Source organism: Dasypus novemcinctus, chromosome 28 (assembly GCF_030445035.2).
Source record: "Dasypus novemcinctus isolate mDasNov1 chromosome 28, mDasNov1.1.hap2, whole genome shotgun sequence".
In the NCBI taxonomy this organism is placed as follows: domain Eukaryota; kingdom Metazoa; phylum Chordata; class Mammalia; order Cingulata; family Dasypodidae; genus Dasypus; species Dasypus novemcinctus.
This window is the reverse complement of record NC_080700.1, coordinates 35,820,160-35,846,072: the sequence shown is the minus strand read 5'-3', so window position 1 is coordinate 35,846,072 and position 25,913 is coordinate 35,820,160. Positions and strand designations below refer to the sequence as shown.

Genomic DNA, 25,913 nt, shown 5'->3' with positions numbered 1-25,913 from the left:
TGCTTCCTGCAGACGTGGAGGCGCAGGAGAATCACAGGGCTTGCGCCAGAGGACACTGAAGCAGACCGTCAGGGCTCGCGGGCGCTGGGGCAAGGAGTGGCGTGGACACCAGGACATGGAAAAAGCCCACTGAGAACCAGCGCGGAGTGCGAGAAAGGAAACCTAAACCCTGCCTCGATCGCAGTTGTGCGCCCGTCTCCAGGTAACGATTTAAGGCAGAAGGCAGCCACCTCCGCTCCTGATCAACCTTCCTCCTCCCGCCACGCGCAACTCTTCCTAGCTTTTCCTAGTCCCACGTTTTCCTAACCCGGAGTGAATGAGAAGTTAAAAGACTCTTCTACCTAGGAGAGCGGATGTAGCTCCAGTGGTTGAGCACCTGCTTCTCATGCACAAGGTCCTGGGTTCAATCTCTGGAACCTCCTAAAAAAAAAAGCCTTTTCTACCTATGATAAAAGACCTTCCCTTCTCTCTTTCTTTTTTTTTTTAAGGTTTATTTACTATTTTTTGTCCCTTCCCGAGATGGCTTGACTGCTCATTGTTTGCGCTCATTGTGTCTGCTTGCTGTCTGCTCTCTGTGTCTACTCATCTTCATTAGGAGGCACCAGGAACCGAACCAGGGACCTCCCATGTGGGAGGCAGGTGCCCAACTGCTTGAGCCACCTCTGCTCCCCTCTTCATTTCTTGATATTTACCTTTTATGCTACAATCTGTTAGTCTGTGCTCTGGACATGATGAAATACGACTAATGAATTCAAGCAAGACTCTGTGGCGAGTTGGCAAGCCTTATCGTGATTAACAAGAGGACAAGATGGGAGTGGATGTAGCCCGGTGTCAACATGCTTGCTTCCCATGCATCAGGTCTTGGATTTAATTCCTGGTACCTCTTTAAAAATAACAATAACAACAACAACCAACAGGACAAAAGGAGCGCAAAGGAGGGTGAAATGGGCTGGCCTTGTTTTAAAGACCCCAACCCCTTCCTTTCGTATGGATTCTTAGTTAGCTCTTTTCAAAAAGCCCCTTGAATTCAAGCTGGGAAACGCTTTATTCATTTCAGACGTATGATAACCAGAACCTGCATCCAACAAGCATCCCACCTCTCCTGGTGGGGTCCCAGTGACTCTCAGCGCTCCCCTTTAATCAGAGCGATTTCTAAACCAAGCGTGCCTGTTGATTTAGAAAGAGCAGTGCTTACTCTTGGATAAGTTCGCGGTGGCTTCCACGACCTCATCTGGGGTCTCTCGTGGCGGGACTCCCCTCTTCCTCGCTGACCCTGGCTGCTGGTGCTCTAAGCGCAGGGAGGTGGGGGCTGTGAATTAGGGTCACCTGGCTGCTGCTCCTGGCCACGTTGAGTGTGTGTGAGCAGCATCAGGCCGGCGCAATGCTGCATTTCTCTAAGTCTTCGTTCTCCCTTTCTCACCTGCAAAGCGGGGCTAGGACCCCCCATTTACACAAGATGGTTACAAGGATTGCATGAGCGAGGAGATGTCAGGAGAGAAACCGTTGGGTTCTTGGGCCCAGCCTTGCTCAGCTGCAAGCCTCCAGCCCCTTCCTGGCTGGTAGAACGGAGCTCTGGGCAACGCTCCCAGCGTTCAGCATTTATTTGGGAAATCTCCTTGCTTAGGTTGATCGCTGCCTGGGGGAGCCATCGCCGCTGGAGCCCCACGGTAGGACTGGGCTTGCGATCAGTGGAAACCGCCTCGTTGCATCCCCTCACCAGGTGTTTTGCTCCTAGCTGCGGAGTTAGAACACTCTTTACTCACGTGGTTCTCGAGCTGGAGCTGTCGGCTGCAGGCCCTGGACTGAGCACTGGAAATACAGAGGCCTCCAGGGGTTCCCAGCCCCTGGGGAGGGTCACAGGACAGAGATGGGGCTGGGGTTCCTGGGGGGGCGGGGCACACGAGCCCCCGGGGAGAAGGCGTGTGCAAAGGCGCAGGAGTGGGGAGAGCTTGGCTCCAGGGGAGCTCTGCATTCCTGGGTGCGGGCCGCCCTGCGGGTGTTTGGGGTGGGCTGGGTACGGTGTCAATGCGTGGGGTCCCAGGGACAAGCTACGTCCAGAGCCTAGCCCTGCAAGGGCTTAGGCCACAGTCGTGTGGCTTTTAGGGGATCTTTGGAGGGGTTTTTTTGGTTTGGTTGGTTTTTGCATCTGTTAATGCACATAATCCCTTATTTAGCAATGAATAGGAATTTTGTTAGGTTTATTTATATTTTTCTTTATTTTGTTTATTTCTCTCCTCTTCCACGCCCCCAGTTGTCTGCTCTCTGTGTCCATTTGCTGTGTGTTCCTCTGTATCCGCTTACATTCTCAGCAGCACCGGGAATCTGTGTCTCTTTTGGTTGCGTCATTTTGCTAAGTCAGCTCTCCCTGTGTGTGGCGCCACTCCTGGGCAGGCTGCACTTTTCTCACATCAGGTGGCTCACCTTACGGGGCACACTCCTTGCACGTGGGGCTCCCTACATGGGGGACAATCCTGCGTGACAGGGCACTCCCTGCACGCATCAGCACTGCGCATGGGCCAGCTCCACACGGGTCAAGGAGGCCCTGTGTTTGAACCCTGGACCTCCCATGTGGTAGGCAGATGCTCTATCAGTTGAGCCACATCTGCTTCCCTTGTTAGGTTTATTTTAATTTTCAGTTATTATCAGCACGATACTTTTTAGGGTCTAGTTCTTTGAATTGTGTCATCACTGTTGCAATCAACAAGCAGAAAAGTCCCCCGAAAGCAAACTGCGCTCGTCCCCCACCCCACCCCCCTGGCACCCAGTGGTCTGGTCCCCAGCAGACCCGGTGTTCCCTAGGAAGTCACATAAAGGGGGTCCTACAGGGCATACGCCTCGGGGCCTGGCTTCTTTCACTCGGCCTGAGGCTTTGAGGTACATCCAAGTCGTGCAGCTGCCCTGGTTGGTTTACCTGCTGCCCTGGAAGGCACCTCAGTGCAAGGTTTCAGCTGCCGGAAGAAGGGCCCGGGAGGGGCCTGGGCTGAAGAGGGGGGGCCTTCGAGATCAATTTCAGGAAACATCATCCATGTGGAATCTAAGCCCCCCCTCGATATAGAGGGGGAGTGGACATCACCATCCCAGGGTCCACAGGCTGGAGGAATAGAGTATGGCCTAGAGTGGATTTACTGATATTCTACTATGGAACTATTGTGACTAGTCAGGGAAGAAATTGTAGCACTGATGTGGAGAAAGTGGCCACGGTAGCTGCTGAGGGTAGGGAGAGGGAAGAAGAGATGAGATGTGGGGGCATTTTCAGGACTTGGAGTTGTCCTGGGTGGTACTGTAGGGACAGATGCTGGACATTGTATGTCCTGCCATGGCCCACTGGGTGGACTGGGGGAGAGTGAAAACTATAATGTAAACCATTATCCATGTGGCGCAGCAGTGCTCCAAGATGTATTCACCAAATGCAATGAATGTGCCACGATGATGAAAGAGGTTGTTGATGTGGGAGGAGTGGGGTGAGGGGGTGGGGGGTATAGGGGAACCTCATATTTTTTTAATGTAACATTAAAAAAAAAATAGAGGAAAAAAAAGGAAACAGCGACTGGGAGGCAGGCCTGGGCGGGCCTGGTGGAGCCACGGAGGATGGGCCCAGGGCTGGAGGGGACAGAGTCTAGGATGAAGTTCTGGCTTCTGATTGGGTGAGAGGAAATTAGGGAAATTGCATGTCATCCAATCAGGTCCGAGGAAAGCCCTTTCTGGAAGTGGGAAGGTGTATAAGGCACCTGGGGCCTGGCAAGGGGCTCAGTGGACGACACGCCTCCTGGTGCTAGGTGCCAGGTACCTGGCTAGGGACAGAGAGGAAAAAGACAGGCACTGGCGGGGAAGAGCCAGTGCTGTGGGCAGGTGCATTTGGTATAAGGTTAGCTGTCTCTGCACTGGGCACTTTGTTTTATTATTATTTATTTATTTTATTTAAATTTATTTCTCTCCCCTTCCCCCCCGTTGTCTGCTCTCTGTGTCCATTCACCATGTGTTCTTCTGGGCCCGCTTGCATTATCCGGTGGCACTGGGAAACTGCGTCTCTTTTTTGCTGCGTCAGCTCTCTGTGTGGGCGGCGCCACTCCTGGGCAGGTTGCGCTTTTATCACGTGGGGCGGCTCTCCTTGTGGGGTGCACTCCTTGTGCGTGGGGCTCCCCTACATGGGGGACACCCCTGCATGGCACAGCACTCCTTGCACTCATCAGCACTGCACATGGGCCAGCTCCACGCGGGTCAGGAGGCCCAGGGTTTGAACCCTGGACCTCCTATATGGTAGGTGGACACTCTATCCGTTGAGCCACATCCACTTCCCTGCACCGGGCATTTGGAGGTGCACAGGAGGCCCCTCAGCTCAGCCGGGTTATCCGAGATGGCTTCCCGGAGGAGGCGAGCCTGACTTAAGGCTTAATGCAAAATCGTTTCTCTCCTTTCCGGGTGGAACCATTGGCAATGGCAGGCTGAGCTCCCCCGCCACAGCAGCGTGCCCTTCTGCAGCGGTTCACCAGCTCTGAAGCTAAGAACGAGGCTGGGAAAGTTGAGTGGAGGATGGGGATGTAGGCTGGGGTTGGGGGGCTGATCGTCTCTTCATAGATGACTTGACTGAGCTGTGCACTTGGGACAGTGAGAACTGCAGCCCTGCCCTTGGTGTAACTCCAGTCCCGGAGAAACAGTTTAACCAAGCAAACTCTATAAACTTTCAATATTCAGGGAAAATGCAAACCAAGTGTGCTAAAAGCTTATCTAGAATGTATGAAGTCCATGCTAAAAGCTTACCTAGGAGGTGGAAGCTATGTGTTAATTCAAGCCTGTTGAGCACTGAAACAGAGACCCATTTGGCCCTTCCTCTTTATAAAAAGGACTCAAAAAAGCTTGTTCGGGGCTTGGGTTTTGAATGAGAAGCTCTGAGCCCGGCCAGTTGTAAATAAATCCTTTTTCCTTCCTAAAAGTATTCCTGAGTCCTGGCCTTTCTCTATGCAAATAATTGAACCTCTCTCGACCTCTACAACAACGGGACCAGAACCCATCGAAACTAGGCGTTGGCGAGTCATGTATTCGGGAAAGCTGACTGGGTAGCTTGGATCACTCGGGGAGCTTTTAAAAACCTCGGGTAACCGAGGCTCACCCCAAACCCAAACAGAGGCTATCTGGGTGAGAGGTACTAAAAACAGACCAACAAACCCCAGAACAACAAGCCTCTCCAGGGGATTCTAAGGTGAGGGCAGAGTACAGCCCTAGAGGAGCTGGACAGTTGTTGGACGGTGGAATCTGGGGTACTGAGAGTTACCGACCTCGGCGTTTGCCACAGGCTCCCAGGGTGGCTCCTGTGCTCACAGATGCCAAGGGCCAGAGGGAAACTGAGGCTGGGGAGAACTCGGTCCAGCTCATTGTTATCCCTGAAAACACATCTCCAAGAGCAGTAGGGGTCCATTGTCTCTCACAGCCCAATAACCCCAACCTGATGACAAATGCAATGCATGAGTTTTATAAAAGAGCGAGAAGAGCTATAATTTTCCGGCTTCTTACCACGTTCCAATTTTGCATATACATAAAATCCTTCAATTTTCTAACAGCTCTGGGAGGTCATTGTGAAGTGGGTTCGTTGCGTCTCGTTCAAGGTCCAGCGGCGGAGCCGTCAGACTCCACGTTTCGTTCTTTCATTCTTTCAGATGCACGGCCTTGAAAGAGCCGTATCGAGGACAAGCCTGATCAGTCATCGAAATGCCAAGGGCGTCAGGTAGGGGGATAATGGAAAATAAACAAGCCAGGGAAGAGTGTAGGGACAGAGTGTAGGGCAGGCATCTAGTGGTAAAAGGGACTGCAAAGTCCAGGGGACCCTTTTGTGAAAAACAAGGAAGTCAGCCCGGCATTTTTTGGATGGTGTTTTTTGTGGGTGCAAGGCTGGCGCTGGCAGGTGATTCTGAACACACCTTACGCGCGCCCGAGCTTTTGACCACAGGAAATAGGTCGAAGGAGATGGCTTCTGTCGTCGCCCGCTGTTCTCGCTGTCCATCAAAAGCAGCCTTTGTTTCTCTCGTCCCCTCTGAGCTGGGTGGCACAAGCCTTGGCATCAGCAGGTCCTCGACCTACAAAATGCATCAGTTAATGCACAGAGGAAACGAGGGAAGAGAATCCAAAAAGATGACGAGGACCACGACAGGAGGAATAAAGGGACTGAGAGTCGATCCTAGAGGAGAACAAATAAGAGAAGACAAGATCAAAAAGAGAAATAGATACAGAAGATCACACAGCAAATGGATACAGATGGCAAAACCAGCAGGGCAGGGGGAGAGGGAGGGGAAGGGGGGAAATAAATCAGTAAATAAATCCTTAAAAAAAAAAGTCTAGATCAACAATAAGGCAGCCCAGGGGTGGCTTTAAAGGCAGCTGTGGGGAAGAAGACGTGGCTCAGTGGATAGAGCGTCCGTCTACCATATGGGAGGTCCAGGGTTCGATACCCAGGGCCTCCTGACCCATGTGATGAGCTGGCCCACGCGCAGTGCTGATGTGTGCGAGGAACACCGTGACACGCAGGGGTGCCCCCGCATAGGGGAGCCCCACATGCAAGGAGTGCACCCCACCAGGAGACCCGCCCATGTGAAAAAACGCAGCCCGCCCAGCAGTGGCACCGCACACACAGAGAGCTGACACAGCAAGATGATGCAACAAAAAGAGACGCAGTTGCCCAGTTCCGCCAGATAATGCAAGTGGATGCAGAAGAACACACAGCGAATGGACACAAAGAACAGACAACCAGGGGGTTGGGGAGAGAAATAAAAAAAAATAAATCTTTTAAAAAAATTATTTTAAAAAGCCAGCCGTGAAGGGTCCTGGGAGCGTGGGTTACCAGTCACTAACTTCTTTCTTCGTTAACTAGAGCCCAAAGAAAGGAGTTAAATATAGTCTGGCATTTAAGTAAGACACGAGAAAGGACTTTCAGAAAGTAAGATTTGTTTAGTAAAGGAGAAGGTTATTGCCAAGGCTGCCCGAGTCACCCTGCCTGGTGACGTTGGAAGGAATCATTTTTATCAAGCACTGACATCGGGGAAGCAGACTTGGCCCAGTGGTTAGGGCGTCCGTCTACCACATGGGAGGTCCACGGTTCAAACCCCGGGCCTCCTTGACCCGTGTGGAGCTGGCCCACGTGCAGTGCTGATGCGCGCAAGGAGTGCCCTGCCACGCAGGGGTGTCCCCCGCATAGGGGAGCCCCACGCGCAAGGAGTGCGCCCCGTAAGGAGAGCCGCCCAGCACGAAAGAAAGTGCAGCCTGCCCAGGAATGGCGCCGCACACACGGAGAGCTGACACAGCAAGATGACGCAACAAAAAGAAACACAGATTCCCGTGCCGCTGACAACAACAGAAGCGGACAAAGAAGAAGATGCAACAAATAGACACAGAGAACAGACAACCGGGGTGGGGGAGGAGGGGAGAGAAATAAATAAATAAATCTTAAAAAAAAAAAAAGTACCGTCTCCGTGCTTGGGAAGCACCGGGCACTTCAAACACATTCATAGCTTCATTTAATCCTTTTGGGAAGAACTCCCCAAAGTGAATACTGTTACCCACATTTTACGGAAAAGTAAACTGAGGCGCACTGATGTGAAGGGACCTGCTGGGGACATGTGGTGAATGGCATGGCTGGGTATAGACCAAGCTCTCTTTGACTCAAAAAGTCATTCTCTCAAGAGTCAAGGTGAAGCACAGCAGAGATCAGGAACTGAGGTGGCACAACTGACAGGGAACCTCTCTCGTCATCAGAGGTCCCCAGGATCGAATCCTGGTGAATCCTAAAGGAGAAAGATGAGAAGAGAAGACAAAAAGAAATAGATACAGAAGATCACACAGTGAATGGACACAGACAGCAAAAACAGCAGGGTTGGGGGAGGAAGGAGAAGGAAAGAAAAAAGGAATTAATGTGAAAATATTAGCAAAACAATACTTATATTTAAAAAATGCACCAGGAACTGAACCCGGGAGTTCCTGGTTCAGGAACTGAACCCATATGGGAGGCGGGTGCTCAACTGCTTGAGACACATCTGCTCCCTTCCTTGAGCATTTTTAAGATCATTGTTTTAAAAGGCTTTGTTTGGTACATCCCCACGCTCACCTTCATTGTTGATATTTTCTATACTTTCATCCTCTTCCTTTGGAGGGGCCGTCACTTCTGGTTCCTTTGTCCTTGCGCTCTTTCATTGCACACTATGCAGTTTAAATGTCAACTCTGAGATTCACTCCCTGGGAGGTTTCTTTCCTAGTTTTGCAGGTGGCTGGTGATTGGACAGAGCTTTTCTGGAGCTTCAGGCTTCTTGTTGGAAGGTCTGCCCAAGGCAAACGCCCTGTGCAGGGCTTTCCTTTTGAGCTCGGCCTCAGCCTTGTGCTGGGCTTTTTGCTTGTTAGTTGTTTGTTTACAGGAGTTTGGTTGTTCCCTCTGTTTCCAAGGGGAAAAACCTCTCTTTTCTGCGTATCTAAAGCCAGCAGCCTTTGGCGTGGACTGGCCACCTTTGTAGAATTTTATACTTTGTTGCTGTCTCACGCTGGTTTTGCTTGGAGGGCAAACTTCGGGAGGAGGGCCACCCTGGAAAGGGCTTTCCCAGGTCCATCTCCCCCACCCTAGACAGGCCAGGGACCCTGGAAGGAGACACAAAGCGCCCTGTGGAGGGGTCAGGAAGGGCACCCAAAACTTCTCCGACGGTTCCCCAAAGCTGAGCTTTCCTGGCCTGCCCAGCAAATGCTACCCTCCAGCTCACTTCTCCCTGCAGCCCTGGGGAAGGCTGTGGCTTTAAATGCTCACCACCTCCACCCCTATCTGGGGAGGGTTGAAATGATGGCTGTCCTCAGAGCCGGACCGGTGACCCGAACTTGCTAATGAGAAGCTGTGGTCAGGGGGAAGCGGATGTGGCTCAAGCAATTGGGCTCCCACCTACCACAGGGGGGCCCCTGGGTTCGCTTCCTGGGGCCTCCTGCTGAAGGCGAGCTGGCCTACGCCACAGTGAGCTGGCCTGCGCCGTGAGCTGACACAACAAAAAAGAGACACCGAGGAAAGACAATGAGAGGCACAGCAAACCAGGAGCTGAGGTGGATCAAGTAATTAGATGCCTCTCTCCATGTCGGAAGGTCCCAGGATTGGTTCCCAGTGCCTCCTAAAGAGAAGACAAGCAGACACAGAAGAATACACAGCAAATGGACACAGAGAGCAGACAGTGAGCACAAGCAGTGGGGGTGGGAATAAATAAAATAAATGTTTAGGAAAAAAATTGCTGTGATCAGGGAGCAGTTGTAGCTCTGTGGCTGAGTGCCTGCTTTCCACGGACAAAGTTGTGGGTTCACTCCCAGGTACCACCTAAAAAAAAAAAGCAGTGATCAGGGATCAGCTTTGCACACTGCTGTTATTTGAGAAGAGGCTTTTTAGGGCCCTTTCTGTCACCAGCCAGGGACTGGACCCCGTGACAGCCTGCCACGAGAGTCGGGGTCAGTGCTGAGGCACTGAGGCATGGAGCTGAGGCATGGAGAGAACTATTTACAGCCTCTTCTGCCCTGGAGGCAGACTTCCTTGGCCTCCAGACTTTCAAAATAGTTATTTCAGGCAGTTCCTGTCTGTTCAGTAGTTGTTGTTTTTAAAGATTTATTTATTTCTCCCTCTCCCCCCGTTATGTCTGCTCTGTGTCCATTCGCTGTGTGTTGTTCTGTGTCTGCTTGTCTTCTCATTAGGCGACTCTGGGAACTGATCCTGGGACATTCCGGAGTGGGAGAGAGGCGATCAATCTCCTGCGCCACCTCAGCTCCCTGGTCTGCTGCGTCTCTTATTGTCTCTCCTCTGTGTCTCTCCTTGTTGCATCATCTTGCTGTGCCAGCTCTCCACGCAGGCCAGCACAACTGCACAGGGTAGCACTCCACGTGGGCCGGCACCCTGCATGGGCCAGCTTGCTGTGTGGGCCAGCTTGCCCTCGCCAGGAGGCCCCGGGAATCGAACCCTGGATCCCCCGTATGATAGACGGGAGCCCAGTTGCTTGAGCCACAGCCGCTTCCCTGTTCAACAGTTGTTTTGGTGGGGATCCCACCCCGCCATCTTCCCCAGAAATGGAACTGACTCTTTCAGACTCCTCTGCCACTCTTGCCGAGGGGTAGGGGGTTGGAGCAATGGGCACCCTCAGGACTGGCCCCCAAGTCTGGAGGAGCCGGTCAGAAGCAGCGATCGGTGCCAGAGCACACGCCCTTGGATGCTGGAGGACGAGGTCCCCACAGCTCGCTCTGGCCTGGCCCTCTGCAGCCGGAAGCCCCCGCTGCAGGCCCCGGTTGGGGGCGGGGGCAGCCGCTGCCTGGAGGGCGAAGGTCACGGGCATTCACCTGCGATTACCAGCCTCTGCTCCGGAGCCTTCCTGGATGCTGCATCTTCCACCAGCTCAGGAGTTTCAAAATAGCTGATTTTGATCCTTCCTGCCAATACACACGTCGCCTGGGCGGAGAGACTGGCGCCTGGAGCTTCGTTCTCTACCATCTTCCCACGATCCTTCCCCAAAGCTGATTTTCTTTTATTTATGACAATTTCACTTTTCATGCTGTTTTCCTACCCCGCGTGCCTTATACCTATGTCAGTGACTCTCGAACTTAAACGTGCTTCGAAATCTCCTGAGGCAGAGCAGATGTGGCTCAAGCAGCTGAGCACCCACCTCCTACATGGGAGGTCCCAGGTTTGGTTCCTGGTGCCTCCTAAAGAAAACAATGAGCAAAACAACGAGCAAAGAGTCAATGTGGCCCAATGGTTGAGCACCGGCCTCGCACATATGAGGTCCTGGGTTCAATTTCCAATCCCAGTACTTCAAAAAAAAAAATCTCCCAAGGACTTGTTAAAAAGCCAGTTTGAGTTTCTGAAACAGTAGGTCTTGGGCAGGGCTTGAGAATTTACAAATCTAATAAGTCCCCAGGAGATGCTGATGCTCATGACCTGGGAACCACACTTTGAGAACTGCTCTTCTAGTCCAACTCAATTGCTCCATGTTCACAAAAATTATTGTCATGCCTCCCTGCCGTTGCTCATGCTTTTTTTAAAAATCAATTTTATTGATACATATTCATAAAGCATACAATCCTCCCAAAGTGTACAATCAATGGTATTTGGTATGATCACAGAGTTGTACATTCATCGCTTCAATCAATATTAGGGCATTTTCATTACTCCAACAATAATAATAATAATAATAATAATAAAGCGGACCACTCCTAGTCCTGAAAATGCCCCCACATCATTTTTGGGACTTGGAGTTGTCCTAAATGATACTACAGGGACAGATCCTCGACATTATATATCCTGCCGTAACCCACTAAATGGACTGGGGGAGAGTGTACACTACAATGTAAACTATTATCCATGTGGTACAGCAGTGCTCCAAGATGTATTCACCAAATGCAGTGAATGCGCCACGATGATGAAAGAGGTTGTTGATGTGGGAAGAGTGGGGGTGTGTAAGGTATATGGGAACCCCTTGAATTTTTTAATGTAACATGTTTTGTGATCTCTGTATCCTAAAAAATATATAATAAAAAAAAAAGAGGGACACGGACTTGGCCCAATGGATAGGGCGTCCGTCTACCACATGGGAGGTCCAAGGTTCAAACCCCAGGCCTCCTTGACCCGTGTGGAGCTGGCCCATGCGCAGTGCTGATGCGCGCAAGGAGTGCCCTGCCACGCAGGGGTGTCCCCGTGTAGGGGAGCCCACGCGCAAGGAATGCGCCCCGTAAGGAGAGCCGCCCAGTGCGAAAGAAAGTGCAGCCTGCCCAGGAATGGTGCCACACACAGGGAGAGCTGACACAACAAGATGACGCAACGAAAAGAAACACAGATTCCCAGTGCCGCTGGTAAGGATAGAAGCGGTCACAGAAGAACATACAGCGAATGGACACAGAGAGCAGACAACTGGTGGGGGTGGGGGGAAGGGGAGAGAAATAATAAATAAATAAATAAATCTTTTTAAAAAATCCCAAAAAACAAAAACGATGGGGGTAGGGAGTGGGGTGTATGGGAACCTCTTATGTTTTTTAATGTAACATTTTTTATGATCTATGTATCTTTAAAAAAAAACAATTAAAAAAATGACGGGGGTGGGGGGTTGGAGAGTGGGGTGTATGGGAACCTCATTTTTTTTTTTGCCATTTTTTTTATTGCTGTATTTTTTAAAAATTAAAGTTAATAGATCACAAGGGACATTACATTAAAAAACATAAGAAAAAAACAAAAAACATGAGAGGTTCCCATATAACCCCCTCCCCATCCCCTCACCTCATCATTTTTGTAAACTGTATTTTTTTGAAGATATATACATCACACATTAAATGTACATCATACATTAAAAAATATAAGAGGTTCCTGTATATCCCCCACCCCACTCCTCCCACATCAACAATCTTCCCCATCATTGTGGCACAATCATTGCATTCAGTGAACGCATTCTGGAGCACTGCCGCACCACATGGATAACAGTCTACCCTGTAGTTTGCACTCTCCCCTAGTCCATTCAGTGGGTTATGGCAGGATATATAAAGTCCAGCATCCAACCCTGCAATATCATTTAGGACAACTCAAAATCCCAAAAATGCCCCCACAGCACATCTCTTCTTCCCTCTCCCTGCTCTCAGCATTACTGTGGCCATTTTCTCCACCTCGATGCTAACATTTCTTCTATTACTCGTCACAATAGTTTTATAGTAGAATATCAGTAAATCCACTCTAATCCATACTCTATTCCTCCATCCTGTGGACCCTGGGATGGTGATGTCCACTCTACTCTAAATGGAGAGGGGGCTTAGATCCCACATGGATGATGGATGCGATTCCTCTGCTTACAGTTGTAGGCACTCTTGATTCCCTGGTGTGGTGGTTGACCATCCTCACCTCCCTGTTAGCTGAGCTGGGTGAGTCCAACGAACCAGAGAGTAGGAGCTGCCACTCTGCTGCAGCTCAGGGCCCAACTGGCACATGGCCAGTCCAGAGATTCAAGTCTCCTGAGTCTTATGTTTTTTAATGTAACATTTTGTGTGATCTATTAACTTTAAAAAAAGAGAATTAAGAAATAAAATAAAAATTTTAAAAAATGATTAATGATAAAAAAAGCAAACCAAAAAACTCTACCCCTTAATAATCACCTGTCAATCTCTCTGTCCATTCCCTGCCATACAGAGATGCTCCTCTATTTCCATCTCATTTATTTGTATGTACATTTTGTATAGATGGAGTTAAACCATATGTAGTACCTTTTGTCTAGCTTCTTTCTGTTAGTGCAGTTCCTTTTGTTTTTTCTTTTACCCCTATTGGAAGATTGTTAATATGTGACTACACTACTGTCTAAAGTTTGCTTTGTTGGATTTTTTTGCCTGATATTAATATCTTGTATCATTAACATACTTTTGTTGTGTTTCAAAGTAAATCACTCTTATATATGCTTATACTCATATTTTACATGAGTTTTCACTGTCTTATACAGTCCCATGTTACATTTTTCAGCATTCCTTCAAGTAATATATGTGACCTTAGACTTTCCCTTTCAACCACTGTCATACCTATGCAATAGCACTGCTAGTTACAAGCACTGTGACGTGCTTTACCATTTCTAGGCACTTCCAAAGATTTATTTATTTATTTTTAAAGAGTTATTTTTTATTTCTCTCCCCATCCCCCGCCACCCCCTCACTCCCAGTTGTCTGCTCTCTCTGTCCATTTGCTGTGTGTTCTTCTGTGTCCGCTTGTGTCAGTGGCACCTGGAATCTGTGTCTCATTTTTTTTGTGTGTGGCGTCATCTTGCTGTGTCAGCTCTCCGTGTGTGCGGCGCCATTCCTGGGCAGGCTGCACTTTCTTTCACGCTGAGCGGCTCTCCTTACAGGGCGCACTCCTTGCGCGTGGGGCTCCCTACACGGGGGACACCCCTGTGTGGCAGGGCACTCCTTGTGCACATCAGCACTGCGCATGGGCCAGCTCCACACGGGTGAAGGAGGCCTGGGGTTTGAACCCTGGACCTCCCATGTGGTAGGCAGACGCCCTAACCACTGGGCCAAGTCTGCCTCCCACTTCCAAAGATTTATGAACGACCTTCGTACCCATTCTGCACAGACTGACCCTCGGCTTTCCCTTCTCCACCCTCCTTCTATTTTCTGATCACCTATGTCCTGGTGATTAACACCATGAGTTTACACAACTTGCTCATGCTTTTTTCTCCACTCAGAATGACTTTTCTCTGCACACTTCTTCTCAGAACTTGGGCTAAAATCTGAAGCTTGAACTAATCTTCTGAGTTTATATTTATTTTGTCACTTAGGACATTTCACTTTGGATTATGCTTATCTGTGCACCAGCTGCCTCCTCTACAAGTACAGTAAGCATTAAAAATTTTTTTTAATTTTTCTTTTTCTTTTAAATACAGCATAAATTTCATCCAAACTGTACAGTCGGTGGTATTTGGTATAATCACATAGTTGTGCATTCATCACCTCAATCATTATTAGAGCATTTTCAATATGTCAATTATAATAAACAAACAAGAAAATTCTTCACCTCTTAATCTCTTCATGTTTCCCCTGCCTTACAGAGCTGCTATGTCTAGCTACTCTTGCACGATTATTTACTTATTTATTAAGCACAACAGTAGCTTTTTTTTTGGTCTTTATTTTTTTAATGTTACATTTAAAAAAATGAGGTCCGCATATACCCCCCATCCCCCTTACCCCACTCCTCCCCCCATAACAACAACCTCCTCCGTCATCATGAGACATTCATTGCACTTGGTGAATACATTTCTGAGCACTGCTGCACCTCATGGTCAATGGTCCACACCATAGCCCACACTCGCCCACAGTCCACCCAGTGGGCCATGGGAGGACATACAATGTCCGGTAACTGTCCCTGCAGCACCACCCAGGACAACTCCAAGTCCTGAAAATGCCCCCACATTTCATCTCTTCCTCCTACTCCCTACACACAGCAGCCACCATGGCCACTTTCTCCACACCAATGCCACATTTTCTTCGATTACTAATCACAATAGTTTATGAATAGAATATCAGTAAGTCCACTCTAATCCATACTCTATTCCTCCATCCTGTGGACCTTAGAATGGTTGTGTCCACTCCACATCTATAACAAGAGGGGGCTTAGACTCCACATGGATGCTGGATGCAATTCTCCTGCTTGCAGTTGTAGGCACTCTTGGCTCCCTGGTGTGGTGGTTGACCTTCTTCACCTCCATGTTAGCTGGCCAGGGTAAGTCCAATAAACCAGAGTGTAGGAGTTGCAAGTCTGTTGAGGCTCAGGGCCTGGCTGTCACATGGTCAGTCCAGAGATTCAGGTCCCCTGAGTATACACTAAAGGCCAGCACCAACTACAGATCCAGTGAAAGTAACAGGAGAGGCTTGTGGGCAAAGATCACATCTGAGTCCAGCTCCATTACACGGAAACACAAACTCCAAAGTAGGGACAACTGACATGGCACTGAGCTCCATCTGCCATGCCATAGAACAGGTTTTGATCTCTGTGCTCAGGTTTAATTTATCTTTTAATGGGTCCACAGTGCCTTGCTCAGTTCCTCAGGTGTCCTAGGCATGCATGAATGTTTGTTGAATGAATGGAAAAACTAAGGAAATGCTCAATGGAGATAAGACTGCAGTGTTTAAAGAAAAAATAAGAAGAGATAGGAGGGAAGCAGATGTGGCTCAAGGGATAAGGCCTCCGCCTACCATATGGGAGAGCCCAGGTTCTATCCCTGGGGCCTCCTGGTGAAAAAGAAGAGAAAGCGTGCCTTTGTGGCAAGCCGAGTACCCGCATGCTGAGCCGAGTGCCCACGTGGTGAGCACGGTTGAGCACCTGCTTCGCATGTACAAGGTCCTATAAATAAATAAACAAACATAGGAATGAAATAAAAAGAGCTAGGATAAGGGAAGGGATCACTATGGTGGAGTAACGTGGGGTGTGTAGGGGGAGAATTATTTCAGGAAGGGAATTTTGTTTTGCCAACTAAATGGGGAGTAAAAATAGACCTGGTCCTCCCAGCTGCTCTGTTAGTCTGTTTTCTTGCAGCTGTGCTAGGATTTTTTTTTTTTTCTTTTTTTTCAGGCTGAAATTGCTAATTATCATGCTTGTAGGGCCCTTGTGATTTAGAAAAATAAAAGAGAAAGAAAAAGATTAATGACTTTAATTCCCAAACACTTAGGGTGAGGATGGGGAGGGCTGCAACGTGCTAATGGAGTGACTGGAAATCTATGCTGCTCTTTCATCAGACTCAAGATGAAGACACATTTCCCCTGGAGACTTGGACAGGGGCCACTGGGGTGCAAACGAGTAGCAGTTGAAGGAACAGTTATGAACACTCATTGGTGTCTGTGCACCAAACCCTAAACCACTGTTCCTGAAATGATCACCATCTAGTCACATTTACGGGCCCACTGCCCCAGCAGGGTACCTGGGCATCATGTCTACCTTTTAAGATTTATTTTATTTATGTAGTTCTCCCCACCCCCTCGTCGTTTGCACTTGCTGTGTCTGTTGGTCTTCCTTGTTTCTTTAGGAGGTGTCAGGAACCGATCCCGGGACCTCTGATGTGAGAGGAAGGTGCCTAATTGCTTGGGACACCTCCATTCCATGCTTTGTTGTGTCTCTTATTATGTTTTTCCTCTTGTGTCTCTTGTTGCGTCATCCTGTTGCATCAGCTTGCAGTGCCTGCCCATTGTGCCAGATTGCTGTTTTCTTTTCTTTTTAAACTCCGTCCTTGTCCCATACTTTTTAAAAAAGATTTATTTATGTATTTACTTCTCTCCCTCCCCCTCACCCCCCAGTTGTCTGCTCTCTGTGTCCATTTGCTGTGTGTTCCTCTGTGACCGCTTCTATCCTTATCAGTGGCACCGGGAATCTGTGTCTCTTTTTGTTGCATCATCTTGCTGCATCAGCTCTCTGTGTGTGCGGCGCCACTCCTGGGCAGGCTGCACTTTCTTTCTTGCTGGGCGGTTCTCCTTACGGCGTGCACTCCTTGTGCGTGGGGCTCCCCTATGCGGGGACACCCCTGCGTGGCACGGCACTCCTTGAGCGCATCAGCACTGCACGTGGGCCAGCTCCACACGGGTCAAGGAGGCCCGGGGTTTGAACCGCGGACCTCCCATGTGGTAGACGGACGCCCTAACCACTGGGCCAAGTCCGCTTCCCTGCTATTTTCTTTAGTAGACACCGGGAACTGAACTGGGGACCTTCCAAGTGGTAGGCAGGAGCCCAATCGCTTGAGCCACACCTGCTTCCAGCTTCTTTGTTTGATTGTCTATTAGGATAGCTTTCCTTTAAGCTTTCTTTGCCATCCTGTGCCCTTTGGACCGGGCGAGTGCATCTTTGAAAAGGCCTGGGAATGTAATTCCACTGCAAGCCCTGCGAGCTAGGAGGGACGCAAGCCACAAGAAGCTCAAGGGTTTCTGCTGGACCATGTGCTTGAGCGCCCTTTGAAAGTTTCCAGGATTTTGTATCCCCTCGGCAGGAGTTTGCTGTGGGTTATGGCTGCCACCCTAAGCTTATCTAATTCTGGAGTTTCTCATTGTTATTTTTATTTGCCTGCTACCTGGCATGTTACACAGATTCTATCATGTTAGCCAGACATTTCTATCCCAAGGTGCATGAGCAGAAGTTCTAATCACTGCACAGGTGTTGCTTTTTAATAGTCAGAGAAAATTGAGAGTGCCTGGAGAGCCAGCCTGAAAAATTTATTAGGCTCTCTCTACATCTTCATCTTTTACAGATGGCTGCACCTTGAAATCTACCACTCAATTGTGAGCCCGAGACTCTATGAAATTACACATGCCCAGAGAGAACTCATTTTTTCTCACCCCTTTTGTGAGTGGCACCTCGGCAGTCAAATTATCTCCTGCTGTTCGGGCCTATAAAAGAATCAGAGGGCCTTCCTAGACGGCCTTGCCCAGGACTTTCAGAGAGACTCTTTGCATTTGCATGCAAATTGATTTCTAAAAATCTCACCTGCCTCTGCTGCAGGATGGGATGAGGCTGTTTGGGGGAGCCTACCGCAAAAGGGAGCCCCGGCTTTGGCACATCAACATAGCCAGCAGGTGGCGGGGAGGAAGGAGCTCCACGGCAGGGAGTACAGATGGAAAGAGACCTCTGGGGAAGCGGACTTGGCCCAGTGGTTAGGGCGTCCATCTACCACATGGGAGGTCCACGGTTCAGACCCCGGGCCTCCTTGACCCGTGTGGAGCTGGCCCATGCGCAGTGCTGATGCGCGCAAGGAGTGCCATGCCACGCAGGGGTGTCCCCCGCATAGGGGAGCCCCACGTGCAAGGAGTGCGCCCCGTAAGGAGAGCCACCCAGCGCCAAAGAAAGTGCAGCCTGCCCAGGAATGGCGCCACACACACGGAGAGCTGACACAACAAGATGACACAACAAAAAGAAACACAGATTCCCGTGCCGCTGACAACAACAGAAGCGGACAAAGAAGACGCAGCAAATAGACACAGAGAACAGACAACCGGGGTGAAGGGAAGGGGAGAGAAATAAATAAATAAAAATAAATCATTAATTAAAAAAAAAAGAGACCTCTGAAGGGGTTGCCAGACCTGGGCCCAGGTGCTCTGATGAGCCAGCGGGCTCCATGCTCTCCTGTAGCTCCACTGCGCAACCCTGCCTTGGGACCTGCGAGCAAATGGATTCTGTTTTTAGCCCAAGTTAATTTCCCCACCTTGCAATGAAGAGTCATCACAGATAAAACATTTTCTTACCATATTCTCTTTATTTTTTACTTATACTCCCTCCCCCCTCTCCCCCCGGTCGTCTGCTCTCTGTGTCCATTTGCTGTGTATTCTTCTGCTTGTGTTCTCATTAGGCGGCTCCAGGAACCAATCTTGGGAACCTCTGGAGTGGGAGAGAGGAGATCATTCTCTTGTGCCACCTCAGCTCCCTGATCTGCTGTGTCTCTTACTATTTCTCCTCTGTGTCTCTTTCGGGTGTGTCATCTTGCTGCGTCAGCTCTCTGAGCAGGCCAGCACTCCTGCATGGGGCAGCACTCCTTGTGGGCCAGCTCGCCACACAGGCCAGCTCGCCTTCACTACGTGGCCCTGGGCATCGAACCCTGGACCACCTATATGGTAGACGGGAGCCCAGCTGTTTGAGCCACATTGGTTTCCCTGAGCTGCACTTTTAACGCTGGGATAATAGTCCATCTTACTGTTATGCCAGGTAAGAGTTTTCCTTTACTGAACGCTCTTTCTGTTTTAGGTACTGAACATGTATTCCATGGATTTCTCATCACAACTACAGAGGAAGTAGGTCTCCAGTGTAGCAATGGGCAAACTGGCTTGGAGAGGTAAGTCACTTGTTCAAAATCATGTAGAAAGCACTTGACTGAGTCTTGTCTTCCCCCCACCCTGCAATATGGCGCCTCACTACCATGGTTTGCTGTGGCAATTCCACCTGACACCTACATTACTTCCTGGGTTTTGCTTTAGATTGAGTTAGCAGTTTGGTATCTCACTCAGCTTCTGCCATCTGCAAAATTGCTGTTTTATCCACAAGGACCATTTACTTTCAAGATATGCATACTGGAGAAGCAGACTTGGCCCAGTGGTTAGGGCGTCCGTTTACCACATGGGAGGTCCGTGGTTCAAACCCCGGGCCTCCTTGACCCGTGTGGAGCTGGCCCATGTGCAGTGCTGATGCACATAAGGAGTGCCCTGCCACGCAGGGGTGTCCCCCGTGTAGGGGAGCCCCATGTGCAAGGAGTGCACCCCATAAGGAGAGCCACCCAGTGCGAAAGAAAGTGCAGCCTGCCCAGGAATGGCGCCGCACACACGGACAGCTGATGCAGCAAGATGATGCAACAAAAAGAGACACAGTTTCCCGTGCCACTGACAACAACAGAAGCGGACAAAGAAGTACACGCAGCAAATGGACACAGAGAACAGACAACTGGGGTGGGGGGGGGGGAGTGGAGAAAGAAAGAAAATAAATCCTTAAAAAAAAAAAGATGGATGGATTAAATTTTGTGGAAATTCAGAGGAAGAAAAGCTGACCTGCAGTTGGGAAGCCCTTGGGTGGAGAAGGCTTTGGAGCTGGGATCTGAGCCTGGGGTAGAATTTGAACTCGTGAAGGACAGGGGCGTTGCAGGTTGCACATGTCAGACAGAGAATGGGAGGCTGCCCTCCTGCAGAACCGAGCTCTAAAAGAGAGCCCAGACATCCCCAACTAGGAGGGAAGAAAAGGCCAGCACCGTAATTTATCAACCCCAAACGTATGATTATGTCAGAAGATGGGGTTTGTTTGAGATTATATTACCCTTTTTCATCTCTTCCCATTCCTTCCTCCAGCCACTGCAATCTGACTTCGAAAATCAACAAAACCTCCTCATTAACAAACCCAGTTGCCCCAGCTCAGTTTGTATCCCGCTTACCTCCCTGCGGCAAGATATGTGATTAACTCTTCTCCTCCTTGAAACCTTCTCCGGCCCTGGCTTCTGTGACACTCCTTTCTCCTGGCCCTGCCTATCTCGACTAGATCTGCATTGAGTCATTCCTGGCCTACTATAACAGTTTGATATCATTTATGAATTCCAAAAATAATACTGAATTATGTTTGCTAAATGGTCTGTTCCCCTGGGCATATTAGATTGAATTGGATTCAAGAGGGTTCACTTTTGCATGATTAAATACTGATTAAGGCTTTGATTGGGCCACGTCTGTAGCCAATGGACCATGTCATAGGGAAAACAACATGACAGAAGAGAAAGTTCGAGTTTGGGTGCTGGAGTTTAGATATTGGAGCCCCGGGAAGTAAACCCACAGAGAAGTAGACTCATGAGGAAGGAGAGAAGGCTCCAGTAGACATGGCAGAGACCCTGGGAGGAGAGATGAACCGTTCACCTGATAGTTTACAGTTGGCCTTGTGGAGCAAGCAGAGCAGCTGAGCCTGGAGAGAAAAGAGCCCTGGGAGAAAGATGAGATGTATCCAAGTCTACAGCTGATACTGGAAGAAGCTGGGACCACAGAGCCTTAAGAGGAAGCGGAAGCCTGAACCCTTGCAGACGTTGGCCGCCATCTTGCTTCAACATGTGGCAACAGACTTTGGTGAGGGAAGTAATGTATGCATTACGGCCTGTTATCTGTAAGTTTCTATTCCAAATAAATGCCCTTGATACAAGCCAACAGATTTCTGGCATTTTGCATCAGCACCCCTTTGGCTGACTAATACCTCCACTAGGTAAACAATGGTGTTTCCAAGCGTTCTATCCTTGGTCCCCTTTAGCTAGTAATTGCCGTGTTCTAAATCTTTTTTTTTTTTTAAAGAATTATTTATTTATTTATTTCTCTCCCCTCCTCCCCTCCACCCCAGTTGTCTGTTCTCTGTGTCTATTTGCTGCATCTTTTTTGTCCGCTTCTGTTGTTGTCAGCGGCATAGGAATCTGTGTTTCTTTTTGTTGCGTCATCTTGTTGTGTCAGTTCTCCGTGTATGTAGCACTATTCCTGGGCAGGCTGCACTTTCTTTCGCGCTGGGCGGCTCTCCTTACAGGGCGCACTCCTTGCGTGTGGGGCTCCCCTATGCAGGGACAACCCTACGTGGCATGGCACTCCTTGCGCACATCAGCACTGCACATGGGCCAGCTCCACACGGGTCAAGGAGGCCCGGGGTTTGAACCATGGACCTCCCATGTGGTAGACAGACGCCCTAACCACTGGGCCAAGTCCGCTGCCCTAAATCTTTATTTTCAGCCTGATCGCTCTTCTAGTGGTTTCAATCTCCACCTGCATGTTTCACAGGTTTCTCAAACTCAGGATCTAGACTCATTTTCTTTTTTTCATCTACGCTCACTTCCTGTGAGACGTCAGCCAGCTGTGGCTTTAAACTCCTTCTATACGTTGATGTCTCCAAAATGTATATATTCTGCTTGAACTGCTTGCCTGAACTCCAGACCTAACCCTGCTTGCTCATCACCTCCACTTGGATGCTTAATGGTTGCCTCAGACTTCATGCGTCCCAAACTATGCTCTGGATTCTTCTTAAAACCCGCTTCTCCACCATGTCCCCGTCACAGGTGATGGTCAGTCCATCTTCTCAACTGCTCAGACCCCAAACCCTGAGTCCTCAACTTTGCTAACCCTCAGGGAGATGCAAATCAACAACCTCAATGAGATACCACTTTGCACCCTCTAGGATGGCTTCTGTTAAAGAACAGACCACAAAGAGTGCTAGCGACGGCGTGGGGAAGTAGGAACACTCATGCATGCCTGGCGGAGAGGTAAAGTGGTGCAGCTCTTGTGGAAAACAGTTAGGCAGCTCCTCACCTGGCCTGAGGGCAATAGTCTGTGAAGAAAACTAAGAATGGAGCCATGAAAGTAAATAAAAAAGTCAACAGTGTAAAGTGGATTTTAGTTTAATGTTTTAAAAAGCTTAATAATCCAGACACTCATTTTAATTTTTTAAAGATTTATTTACTCCCCCCCTTGTTGTTTGCGCTTGCTGCCTGCTCTCTGTGTCCATTTGCTGTGTGCTCTCTGTATCTGCTCGTCTTCTCTTTAGGAGGCACTGGGAACCAAACCTGGGACTTCCCATGTGAGAGAGAGGAACTCAATTACTTGAACCACCTCAGCTCCCTGCTTTGTTGTGTCTCTCATTGTCCTTTCTCTTTGTGTCTCCTTGTTGCACCATCTTGTTGCATTAGCTCACCACACCTGCCCTTCGTGCCAGCTCGCTCTCTTGCTCATCTTCTCCAGGAGACACTGAGAACCGAACCTGGGACCTCCCATGTAGTAGGCGGGAGCCCAATCTCTTAAGCTGCACCTACTTCCTACGATCACTTTAAGGTTGTGAAGGTTTTAGTTGAAGTATCGCATGCGCACAGAAAACTGCACGAGTCATCTGAGTAAGCGCACCCATGCAACTGTCACCCAGAGCAAGATCTAGGACTTTCCTTTGTGCCCCTTCTCAGTCCTCACACCTACAAAGACTAACAAACACTACTGCCTGGTTTGAACTTGATATCCATGGAACACACAGTCTGCCTCTTCTCTGACCGGCTGCCTTCACTCAGCACCCACGTGGCTTCCTTCTCACGGCTGGGTGCTGCCTGCTGAAGGCGCTGCCAGTTTACTCCTCCGAGCTGCTGGTGGCCCCCTGGGTTATTTCCACTCCCGGGCTCTTATGAATAACGTGGCTAGGAATGTCAGTGTACCCCTTTTCTAGTGTACCACAAAATCACACATTTCTGTTGGGCATTGTATTCATATCCTATCACTGTCCTAACAAATTTCCACAACCTTACCAAATTACAGGAACTCCCATTTGTTATCTCCCAGATCTGAATTTCTGAAGTCCAGCCCACAGCCCCCCAGGCTAGAGCCAAGGCTTCAGCAGGGCTCTTTTCCTTGCTGGAGGCTCTGTGGGAGGATTCATGCCTTGCTCATGGGCGTGGGCAGGATTTGGGTCCTTGCAGCCGTAGGACCTCGATGCCATCAGCTGAAGGCCGTTAGTAGCTTCTAGAGCCCTCTGCGTTCCTTGGCTCGTGGCCCCTTCCTCCATCTTCAAAGCCCGCTTCCTTGATCGTAGCATCGCTGAGCACAGTGGGAAAGCTCCTCTGCTTTGAAGGCTTTCCACGATCCGATTGGCCCGCTCATTTAATTCAGGATCACCTCCCCACCTCGAGGTCTGTAACCTCAACCACATCCACGTCAGATGGCCACGTCAGATGACTTAATCATGGGTTCTGGGTGCTTGGCTTGGACATCTTGGTGGTGGTGGGGTGTGTTGTCTTTACTCTGCCTACCCCAGGTATATGCCTTGGAGTCCTGGCTCACAGGTGTGTCCAGGTACGATGGCAGGAGAAACTGCCAATGGCTGTTCAAAATGTACCAGCTTCGTCCCCGCCAGCAGGGCGTGGGAATCCAGTGGCTCCACGTTGTCTCCAGTTCCCAATATTGGTGGCTTCTCTCAACGTTAGCCATCCTGCTGGGGGTGTCCTCGGTGATTGATCACACAGAGCAGTTCTTCGTGTGTTTACTGGCCATTTCATGAGGTGCTTATTCAAGCCTTCTGCCCATTTTGGGGGTAAGATTTATTTTATGCATTTGTTTCTCCCTGCCCCCTCGTTGTTTGCACTTGCTTTCTACTTCCTGTGTCTGTCTGTTGTGTGCTTGTCTTCCTTTTAGGAGGCACTGGGAACTGAATCTAGGACTTCCCATGTGGGAGGGAGGTGCCCAATGGCTTGAGCCCTCCTCCTCTCCTGTTAGGTGTGTCTCTTATTGTGTGTTTCCTTGTTGCGTCACTTTATTCTGTTATCTTGTTGCGTCAGCTCGCTGCACCTGCTCGCTGTATTGTTCGTCTTCTTTGTGAGGCACCAAAAAATGGACCCGGGACCTCCCATGAAGTAGGTGGGTGCTCAACTGCTTGAGCCACATCCACTTCCCTCTTTTGTCCATTTTTTTAAAATGGGGTTTGAAACCAGATCTCTTTAGGAACTCCAAAAACATACATCATGGTGGAATTTTCCATCTGAGCATGTTAAAATATTTGACATAAAAAATAGATCATTCTAATGCACTTAGACTGCCAGTAAGGGAAGAAAATGAGCTAATATATGCAATCTTTTTATTATCCCTTTTTCCTTAAGTAAAGCTTAACAGACAATGAAACCAATAACAAGATCTCACACCTGTGTAGTGCATAGCATTTGCAAAATGCTTTCAGTCCCATTTGCTCATTCTGCTTTTGTTTCAAGGGACAAATGAAATGCCACTTTGCTAGTCTTGTTTTCATAGCATGAAATCCTTCCACCAAATGCAAAAACCAAGGCGAGATGAATGTATTAAAGATCACCGTAGTTCGGATAATCGGGAGAGTAGTTTGTGACTTTGATCGTTTTTCTTCTTTGCCCACAATTAGCTCTAATTCGGTGACTCATATGATCTATGCTTGCAGACTGCCCAGCGAGCCCTGCACCCCCTGATGTGGAAAGGGGTGCTGTCCTCTGGGCTTTGCAGTTTAAGCCAGGAAGAGGGCATAAATCCACAGAAGACTGCTCATGGGAAACGTGCCTGTTCCAGAGTAGAGAGCAAACCTCTATTGTTGAGAGCAGCAGAAAAATACAAATCAAGCAGACATTTTTCGAGAAGCAGATCACAAATAACCTTTCTCCATTCCGGAGCCTTTTTTCATTCCTTCCAGACCAGACACTAATGAAATCAGCCTTCTTTACTCTGATGCTCTAATAAAGAACTGTGCTTCTTGTTTGATAAATTACCTTTTTCTAGGGACAAAAATGTGTGTGCGTGAGAGAGAGAGTGTGTGTGTGTGGGGGTAGAGTGTATATGTGTATGTGAAATGAGAGAAACTGCTGAAGAAAAGCAATAAACACACATTAAAATTCTCAGCCTAAACGGTATCCTCATTTTTTTTTCCTTCTTGACATTTTGAATACCAGTTTGCTATAAAAATATACGACCTCTCCTCCCATCAAGTCTACAGTCTTAAAAGATAAGACGGGTGAATGTAAGAGAGAAATGGAAAACATAAATGCAATGACTTTGTTCTTCAGACGACCATCTCAAAATTAGCATCGTATCTCATCGGAAGTGACATTGCCTCCTTTTAATTGGAGTTAAATCCATCCAAGATGGATTTCACTTGCAAAGATGGTACCTACAGAAACTGTTGGTGTAAATCGTTTTTTCTCTTGAACCTTCACCTCGCTCAACACAGATGGTTGCCTGGTGCCCCTTCTGTGTTTTCCATGCGTCTATGTCTATTACCTTACTGCCATGAGCGTCACGGTGCCACTGATGGGCATTCTCCCTTTCCTAGTTAACTCCTCCGCTCTTTTCCATCCGCACCACCCCTTGTCACTCATGTCCTTGGAGCGCAGCTGGCTTCCTTCTGATGCAGGGGAGAACCCGGTCCCGTCCTTGGCTGGGGATGGCCGCAT

At 49.0% G+C, this 25,913-nt stretch overlaps 1 long non-coding RNA gene across 2 annotated transcripts; it reads left to right on the top strand.

Annotated features, from left to right (window-relative positions):
- Positions 1-19: 19 nt before the first annotated feature.
- On the top strand, positions 20-25,228 carry LOC139437784 (uncharacterized). Of its 2 annotated transcripts, none has more exons than XR_011647689.1 (3): positions 20-202; positions 19,223-19,310; positions 24,911-25,228. It is a non-coding gene; the product is annotated as an uncharacterized lncRNA (long non-coding RNA). The 2 variants fall into 2 exon arrangements; XR_011647688.1 differs by lacking the exon at positions 24,911-25,228 and adding an exon at positions 20,311-21,139.
- The last annotated feature ends 685 nt before the right edge of the window (positions 25,229-25,913 follow it).